Source organism: Cibotium barometz, chromosome 13 (genome assembly GCF_041138505.1).
Source record: "Cibotium barometz isolate CiBa-2024 chromosome 13, ASM4113850v1, whole genome shotgun sequence".
Taxonomy (NCBI): Eukaryota; Viridiplantae; Streptophyta; class Polypodiopsida; order Cyatheales; family Cibotiaceae; genus Cibotium; species Cibotium barometz.
Window position 1 is genome coordinate 37,504,851 of NC_141058.1, and position 9,330 is coordinate 37,514,180.

The following is a 9,330-nucleotide window of genomic DNA, read 5'->3' on the forward strand; positions in this document are numbered from 1 at the left end:
TTTTTGCAAAGACTATAACTCTAAATCGAACTGTTAGATCAAAATAAAGTAAACTGATAAATTGTAGTACTCACTACCATCTAAAATTTGACCGTTTGGATCATTGGTTTTCTATCTGAATTCAGAGAAATCGTTTCTTTCAATAAGTCTCTTCTATGGCCATGGGCTTCATATACCTACTTATCTTAAAGTCAAATATATATGCTCTAATTCAATGATTAGATGAAATCCAATGATTGGGATGAAGTTAGTTAAATTTTTGGAGAAAAAAAGTATATTTTTTTAATTCTAAGTAAAGAATGTATTATACATTACATAGACATGCGTGAATTATTAGTAGTTTTAAATAATATTAGATCTCGTTTTGACCTTGTTTTTTCCATTTTGTTATTTGACATGAAAAGTGAATTTTTTTTCACCTTTAAATTAGCAATATGTACATTTTTTTAAAGAAGTTTAAAACTATGCTTATTCTGTAAAATTTCTAAAAACATTTCCCTTCAATGTCTCTAAAAGAGTGTAAAATTAACCAACATTTAAGACTAGTGAAAAATCAAGACAGCTTGTTGAAAATGACAGCTCATGACTCGTCGTTTTTTATGACTCACAGTCATACTTGATCTCCCACATGAATACTAGTTCGGTTTTTCTAAGATTAGCACTGCAACCAACTCATCAAAAGTAAGGGCATTGGGGTTACCCTTCATCTCATGAGCCGAAGTATAGATGCAAAACCCTAATATGAATTTGGTAAAGCTATGAGAATAGTAGATACTAAAGAACTATCTAGATAGGCCTCATCAATGCATGCCAATTACTCCCTAAGATCTTTAATCCTTAACTCATCCATTAAATCTACCTCATTCATATGCTCAGACTCCAAGTACTTATGCAAGTTATCGTATCCCAAGCATGTTTCATAGTTTTACATGAGTGAACATGAGAAATAATGCTCCTTTTCACTGAAAGTGCTACTAATGCATGTGCCCATACATCCCTAGGGGCCCACCTGCTGGCTTGTTTTGTTGTGGGAGGTGCCACAGTTACATGAGAACTTGTGTCATCATCCAAAGTCATCATCCAAAGTACCTTTATTGTGTCATTGTGCGAGCGAGATAGGGCATGCCTCAATGCCAATAATGACATTCCAAAGCCCTTGGTGAGACCAATACATGGCGCATCATCATATAGGACTAGTAGGTCCCGCCATGCTTATCCTTTGGCGAAAAGCATCCCAAGCACATCACTGCTTGTAATTCTACTTGCTGAGTGAATAACTAATCTATGACATAGAATACAAATATCCCAACTACCTGGTAGGTTCTATCAATGCCCACTAAATGCAACCAAAATGGCTACTCCGCCACAGTAAATCACTGATGATGATGGAAACCTGCAAAGTGTACAAAAATTTGTAGAGTTTAGAGTGTAAATGTTGATGATATTGTTGAAGCTATTAAAGAGGAGCTCAAAGATGCGATGTTGAAGATGATGATGTCACTATTTGCACACCAAATGCTACTGATGTTGTGCAAAAAACCTAAAATCAAACAAAAATAGTTCAAACTGACACTCCCTTGAACACTTGCAAAAACTTAACAGCATGCGAAATAGCCCCAAAAAGCGCCCGAAACACTCCAAAACAGCATGCAAACTAGTCCCAAAACACGTCCGAAACACTCCAAAACACATAAAAATGTTAACTATTAACATTGCACACTATATGGTATACCTTCTCCACCTAAAAGGATAGCTTAATCTGAGACAAACAAAAGAGAAACTTAAGGAGAAGATGATGAGGGGGTGAGAGCCAAGAGAACCTGTCTAATACCAATTGTTGGAGCGGAGATCAATGTAGTAACACACAAATATATGCAACAAGCAAGGAGAGATAGGTAGAAGCACAACACTCAGTAGATTGATGAGAAAATGAGTGAAGTAAAAGTGAAGTGACATGATAAGGTCACTTACACACTCATAAGAGTGCGTACATATACTCGGGGGGAAAAACCTCCTATAGAGAAAAAAAGTACCCTTTCCCATTACTAGCCTACATCCACACATCACTACCATATAAATGCTACAAAATCCATGGAGATAATCTTTTAAAGCCTTTTCTATAGCCAATAGTGCATGAGAACATATGTCACACGCTCAATTAGTCATTCAAAAGATGTAGATAACATTCTTCACGCTAGCCCATCGGAAATGTACCTCAAAGGAGGCTACTTTTATGGCTACCTACTATTGTTTTGGTATTTGTATCCAAAAAATTTAGTAATTTTAGTGATTTATGGTGTTCTCAATATATAAAAAACAAATAGTTTCTCATTTTAAGAATCTCTTTACTTGTGAGTAAAGAGTGCACGAAGGTTTTTCTTTCCAATTGGGGGACTTACATGTTATATACGTACTAGAGAGGACTAAACAAATAGTTATTTAATGTAAAAGGGAGGGAGGAGGGGGGGTCTAAATTCAAAATCTAACATGTATACTTATAAAAGGGGGGTGAACATCTAAAAAATTAGGGATTTAAATGCATGCTTGTGTGCACGTGCGCTATATAGGTTTTTATAGAATGATGCTCTCGAGGACACACACACACACACACACACACACACACACACAGAGATATACATACATACATGCGTACACATATACATACATACATACACATATAAATGCATACATACATATATATATATATATAATTATATATAATTATATTATTATATTATAATAATATATTATAATTATATTATTATATTATTATATATTATAATTATATTATTATATTATAATATTATATTTTTATATTATATACATGTATGTGTGTATGCATGTATACATACATGCGTACACACATACATGTATACATACATATATACATGCATGCATGCACAAGTATGTACACATATACATACATATATACATACATATAAGAATGTACATATATTCGTACATACATATGTACATACATGGGAGAGAGAGAGAGAGAGAGAGAGAGAGAGAGAGAGAGAGAGAGAGAGAGAGAGAGAGAGAGAGAGAGAGAGAGAGAGAGAGAGAGAGAGAGAGAGAGAGAGAGAGAGCGAGAGCGAGAGAGAGAGAGAGAGAGAACTTTCCATAGAAAGGTTAACCATAATAGGCCCTTTCATATGTGAAAGTGGTGAAATGATTAAAGCAAGGGTTAATGAATACGAGAGTGATCCATTATATGAATTATGCTCATCCACCCCATGAAATTGCCCTAGCATGTGATATGGCACAACCTTCACCACATAAGGTGGTATTACATTTAAGAAAGCATTTAGAACATGTCATAAAATCATGAAAAAGTTTCAAAATACACTGTCAACATATTTTTCTATCGCAAACTAATTCAAATTAGAAATTTCTATTATAATTTGCTAATTGTAACTTAAATTCTTTGGTAACAAAAAATTAGCATTGAGAATTTCTTAGCCAAATTTGATTGAAGTAATATAAAAGCACAAGTAAGTGATCATGATCAACCAAATATTCAACTCATATGCCCTAGTTTTCAACAAAATAAACTCCCAATAGTAAATCAAGACAAGGATTTTCTAGAGTCTCCCTCCCCCCTCTATATCTCTCTTTATAAGTGTGCATGCATATAAGCATGCATGTGTGCATGTGCATGCATGGGCGTATATACATGTGCATGTGCATATGTGTGTGTGTGTGTGTGCACGCACACATGTGCATGTGTATGTTGTGTCTGTGTTGTGCGTATATACATGTGCATGTCCATGTGTGTGTGTGTGTGTGTGTGTGTGTGTGTGTGTGTGTGTGTGTGTGTGTGAGAGAGAGAGAGAGAGAGAGAGAGATTAAATGAAAGTACGGGGGCCAAAAATGACCCATGGAAACAATATAAAGGCTAGACTATTGGCCTCATACTTGATTGAGAACAGATAAAATTGAGTTAGCTTGTGTAGCATTTTGTTTTAGAGGTACACATGCATGAGGTTTATTGTGGTGTTTGGGGGGGAGGGGGCATGTGGGCAGTTAAGATAGATAGACGAATACATCTCGCTTAGGACGCTTAGGAAGGAGAGAAAATTGGAGAAAAATAAGTCTAACTAGTAAGTATTTAATACTTTTGGTTTTAAAATTATTTTTTTGGCTAGCAATGAGCCTTAGAATGTTGTTATGTCGTGACCTTTGTAAAGGTTGACTAGTAAAGATGTGCATATGTATTCAAATAGAGATCTAGTTGCACTTTATAGAAGAAGCGAATGTAATCTCTTTATTTGAACAAAGTGGACAATAGGAATCAAAACACGGACTTGATATTGTTCATGCCAAATTAATTAAAGAGAGACAAACATAAGCAAGTGATCATGATGAATGATGTTTTTTTATCCTAGATGCTTTAAAAACTTGAATATCGATTACAATGACAAATAGACATCGTGCAATTCTCTTTTGAGTGTCCGATTGGATGGAGAACATCCACTTTTGTGTTATTGCATGATGGCATGCAATATTGCATCAACACGAAAGTATGCTAGAGTATTAATGTTTTTAAATCAATAGTATTTATAGTAGTTGTTCACCAACTCTTATTGGGCATGAAATTTCAAGGCATGCATGCTTGTATGTGGTGCATTGACTACAACATCACAATGGAAATGAGAGAATTACGGAGTTATCCATAATCAAGAACATGAAACCTTTTTCTTTTAAAGGAGATGTTGCCTGTTTACTATGGGTCCAATGACTTTATGGAAGCCCATTACAACTAGGAAAAAAAGTTACAATTTAGTCTATGAATTCGTATGGTTTGACATCCACATACAAAAATATATCTTTCCAAATTGCATTCATTGACATAGATATAAAGTTTGGGGAGCTTATAAGCACTTGGTACTCTTGGACATCAAGAAACAAAATAGGTCTCTCTAATTCATAGTCTTTTACATACACATAAACCTATGGTGCTTTTAAGCACTTGGCTCAAGCAAGGGATGAGCAAGTATAAATGGCTATACCTGCCTTTTAAACACTTGAATGAGACAATGGATGAGCAAGATAGCCTAGTAATGGCTCATGGGTAATGAAGATCTTTGGAATTCTTCATTAATTGGAATTGGGTAGAGGCCTAGTATAAATGCTCAACCATTAAGATAAGTTGTAAAATCTTACAAATCTTTGATGAAAAGACCAAGGTGATTGCTCTTAATACATTCATGAGAAGATTGACAACTAAGAGGATAGACCAAGTACCAACATAAGTGATAGATAGCTCTTGATACAATAGTGAAAAGAATGAAAACTAAGAGGATAAAACAAATACCAACATAGATAATAGCTCTTAGTACATTAATGAAAAGAATGAAAACTAAAAAGATTGGGAATAACTTTACTAGTATGGATGCCACATCCTATCATATATACAAGGCAAGTGTAGTGTATCATATTAACACTAATAAGACTTAAAAAGAGTAATATAAAATAGTGTGCAACAACAACAATAATAATAGTAAACATCATGTTACATAATTTGCATCATAAAAAAGGAGACTTGTCAAATGCTCAGTCATAGATCAGTTGTATTGAAAAATCACACACGTTTGAGGAGCATTCAACACATGTGGGTAATTACAAACGTGAGTATAAGAAAAAACTCACCATTCAACACGTGTATTTTATTAAGTGTAACTAAGATTGCAAAAAGGGGGGGGAAAAAACACCACACTTCAAAAGTCATGAAATGGATTAAAAGAGTAATTAAGAGCAAGCAAGGATGCTGCTGTTGGGTTGTTTCTGCTCTTGGCTATGATACACTTGTGATGGACGGGTTGAACAAATGTTAGACAAATGAATGGAAAGCTTATAAAGTAGGTTTGGTTTGCATGTGTAAGATAGTGTCTCAAACTTGCTCAATAAGTATATTGAGCTCCAAACCTTTTTGAAAGAAGTGTGTGACAAGTTGGGGACCTTACTTGAAGCATATTTGCTGCTTAATCCTATCTGTGTGGCTTACCATACAAGCACTAAACCACATTTGTGACTTGAACACAAGGGTCCTAGGATGAGAATTGTGGCTTAATCAATGGACCCTAATCCGAGATTGATTGCTTAATCACATGGACCCATGTTACTTGTTTGAATGAGTTGTGGCCTATGCCCCTGTGATGGATCAGCTGAACCTCATTAGGTTTTGTTGCTTGCTAAGCTATGGTGTTAATGTTGTTGCTCAAATGAGCTCAAGCTTGCTCTATTGCATGTTGTATTTAGCATGTTAAAATGACCCAATTTAGTCTACTAGAGATGATGGGATGCAGTAGAACACCAAGCTGAAGCAGTGTAGAGGCTGAGCTCTTTCCATCCCAGCTTGAGAACCCCTTCTTTTTCCAATAGAGAGTACCCTTCACATGGGAACATGTTGAGCAATAAGGCAGCTTGGGTGGCAGCATTCCCCGCCAACGAGACTTGCCAGAATCCAGCATTGCTCATCATCTCCCTCCAATTATCAAACTTCACTTCACCAGTTCTGGCAGGGCCCCCAACTGCCACTATGTTCTTCATCTCGCTTGACAGCAACTGCTGCTCCACAGCATGCCTCTCATCGCTGCTTTCTGTGTGACTCGCTCCCAACGAGTCAAACAGAGCTGAATAATAGTGCAGGGCTTCCACAAATCTGTTGAGAAATGAGCCTGCATGGCTCAAATCTTGCTCCACTATCGTCACCACTGTTGGTTTCAGCTCCTGAAAGAGCTTCAATGTCTTGCTATCTGACCCAGTCACATCATATAATGAGTGTTGAAGCCAATGCACAGCTAGAGCATCCCCTTGCCTGACCTTTAGAGAAGCTAGATCAAGGTTCCCCACCCTGTCTGCCACTCCATAGAACTCAAATGATAAACATAGAGTATTTGCAAAATCAGAAAGCCTCCGACCCGTCGCCTCGAGAGCTTCTAGGGATGTTCCGATGCCGGTGATTCGCACACATGGCGGCCCCTCAGGGCGAGATGCAAGGATGTAGAACAGTGCAGGCCATTGCAGGCCTTGCATTATGTCACAATCTATGATGTGCACACTCTGGTGGCCTTCAAAAGCTTCAAGGATTGCTTGGTTTGCCGTGAAGTGGGAGAATTTGACATAGGGGCAGATGCCATTGAAGACTTGGAATGCGGAAGAGATGCTCTGGTTGCAGAACCTCTGGATGGCAGGCAAGGGGGAGCAGATGCCCAAGCAAGAGCTGAGGATTCTTGCAGCCATGCCTTCAGTAAAGTAAGCGGCCACTCTTTGGATGGGGTTTCCATATGGTGAAGAAATCTCATTCAACAAGGGAATTAAAGTGTTGGCTACCTCTATATTGTCTACGGAGAGAGCCTCAGCACATTGCAAGAGAAAAGAGAGAAGCTCTAAACCCTCGTCTAATAAATTCACATCAATCTGTGCATTATTAACCACATTGCCCACCTTTGATGATCCATCATCCATGCTTTTATCTGCATTTGGAGGCAGCTGGAACTTAATCTCAGGCTGCTGCTGCAGTGGAACCAAACTAGCAGTTGGCTCATTGAAATTTGCATATTGAGCTGCTTGATTGCTGCCGATTATGGCTTGACCTCCACAGGGCAATTTGCACATTTGTTCATTGTAATTACCCCTCTCACCAGTCTGATTGTCATTCAAATCTACAGACAAGGACAAGCCTGAAGCCAAGCTCGTGTCCGTCCTTGCCACAGGGTCATGTATTCGCTTGCCTTCTGGCTTGTAGGGAGCTTCATACTCTCTGATCAAATATTCATCACCATCACCACCTAGACTATTGTTCCCACCATTCACAAATTGAACTCTGTGATAATTATTCCCAACCAAGAACTGAGCCCTCTGACATTGCTCAATCTCTAATGTCTTGCTGTGTTCTAGCCTTGCTGCCATGCTGTGGACAGGGCAGCCACCACTATGCAGCCATTTCGAGCCCATGTCAGGCACACTAATTGCAGGGAAAGTGGTGTAGTGTGGCAGGTTTTGGAGGGTTGTGTCAAGAAGCTCACATGGTTTAATGGTGCAGAGATGCGAGTCAAGGAGGTGATCGAGCTGGAGAGAATCAAGGACCTGATCAACTTGGAAGTTCCATGGAGAAAGCATGTCAGAGAGCAGGCCAAGGACCTCCTGGACAGGCATATTGGGCATGGTTTCAACAAGATCATTCACCATGGAGTATACCCCTGCGCCCATTGCAGGATCCTCCATAGCTTGCTCTCTTTAGGTATGTGATGTGGAATAATGCTCTGTGTATGCAAGATAAAGACCCAAACTGCTAAAAAGCAGAGCGTTCACTTGCCCTGTGTGTATGAAAACAAAAAAAAGATCCAAGTTACAAATCTGACAAAAAGAAGGGAAGTGCTTGCTTTTGTAAATGTGGGTTAGTGAAAAGCAGGGCTATGCGGGTGGGTTATATCCAGAAAACAGGGCTGTGCTTGCTTTAATAAAAAAGCAGGGTGTTCATGTGTGCATGTGGGTTACCAAAAAGCAGGGGTTTGCTTGCTTTTGTGTGTGGTGGGTTACGCCCAAAAGCTATGAAGACATGGTTGCACTTGCTATGGAAAGGGCAGGGATAAATACTATGAAAATGAAAGGAGAGACGAACCCTGCGCCTGCTTTTTGACATACGTGGGAGAAAGGGGAGGACCGTGCATAGGTGGGATTTCTTTTCTTCTTTCAAGGTAGTCCTCCTCTCTGCTTTTCCTGTAGTTGCGATTTTACAGAAAGACACAGGGAGGCCTCTCCTCTCCCTTCTACTGTCCACTCTGTGTAGTGTTGGGTGGCGTCACAACGCCGACTCCACAGTTCGCTGCACATCATCTCTCACACACACACACACACACACACACACACACTCTCTCTCTCTCTCTCTCACACAAAATGCACTAGCCATTTAAATTTTCAATGCCCTCCACGAGGAAAGACACACACTCTCTCTCTCTCTCTCTCTCTCTCTCTCTCGGCCGGATACACACACTGGGTGCCCCTTCGTTTCCACACATTGTGGCTGCCCCTTATGATAGATTCCACACACTCTTGGGGTGCCCCTTATGATCCTTTGTTGCAAGATGGAGCTCATGCCCATACACACCCACATACGCAACACACGGTTGTATATGTAAACCAATGAATGCTTGAATATAGTATCCATCGTTACCTTGTCCACTCTGTGTGGCGATGCCCCTTATGATCCTTTGTTGCAAGATGGAACTCATGCCCGTACACACCTTCCAGATGGACGGCCTCTTGAGCCGAGATATTCAACACACGATTGTATATGTAAACCAATGAATGCTTGAATATAGTATG

At 39.0% G+C, this 9,330-nt stretch overlaps 1 pseudogene across 1 annotated transcript; it reads right to left on the reverse strand.

Annotated features, from left to right (window-relative positions):
• Positions 1-5,719: 5,719 nt before the first annotated feature.
• On the reverse strand, positions 5,720-8,851 carry LOC147632646 (scarecrow-like protein 23 pseudogene; annotated as a pseudogene). Its single transcript, XR_015267219.1, has 2 exons — positions 8,627-8,851; positions 5,720-8,321 (listed from the first exon to the last, which is right to left on the reverse strand). The product of XR_015267219.1 is annotated as a scarecrow-like protein 23 pseudogene (transcript).
• Between the last annotated feature and the right edge of the window lie 479 nt (positions 8,852-9,330).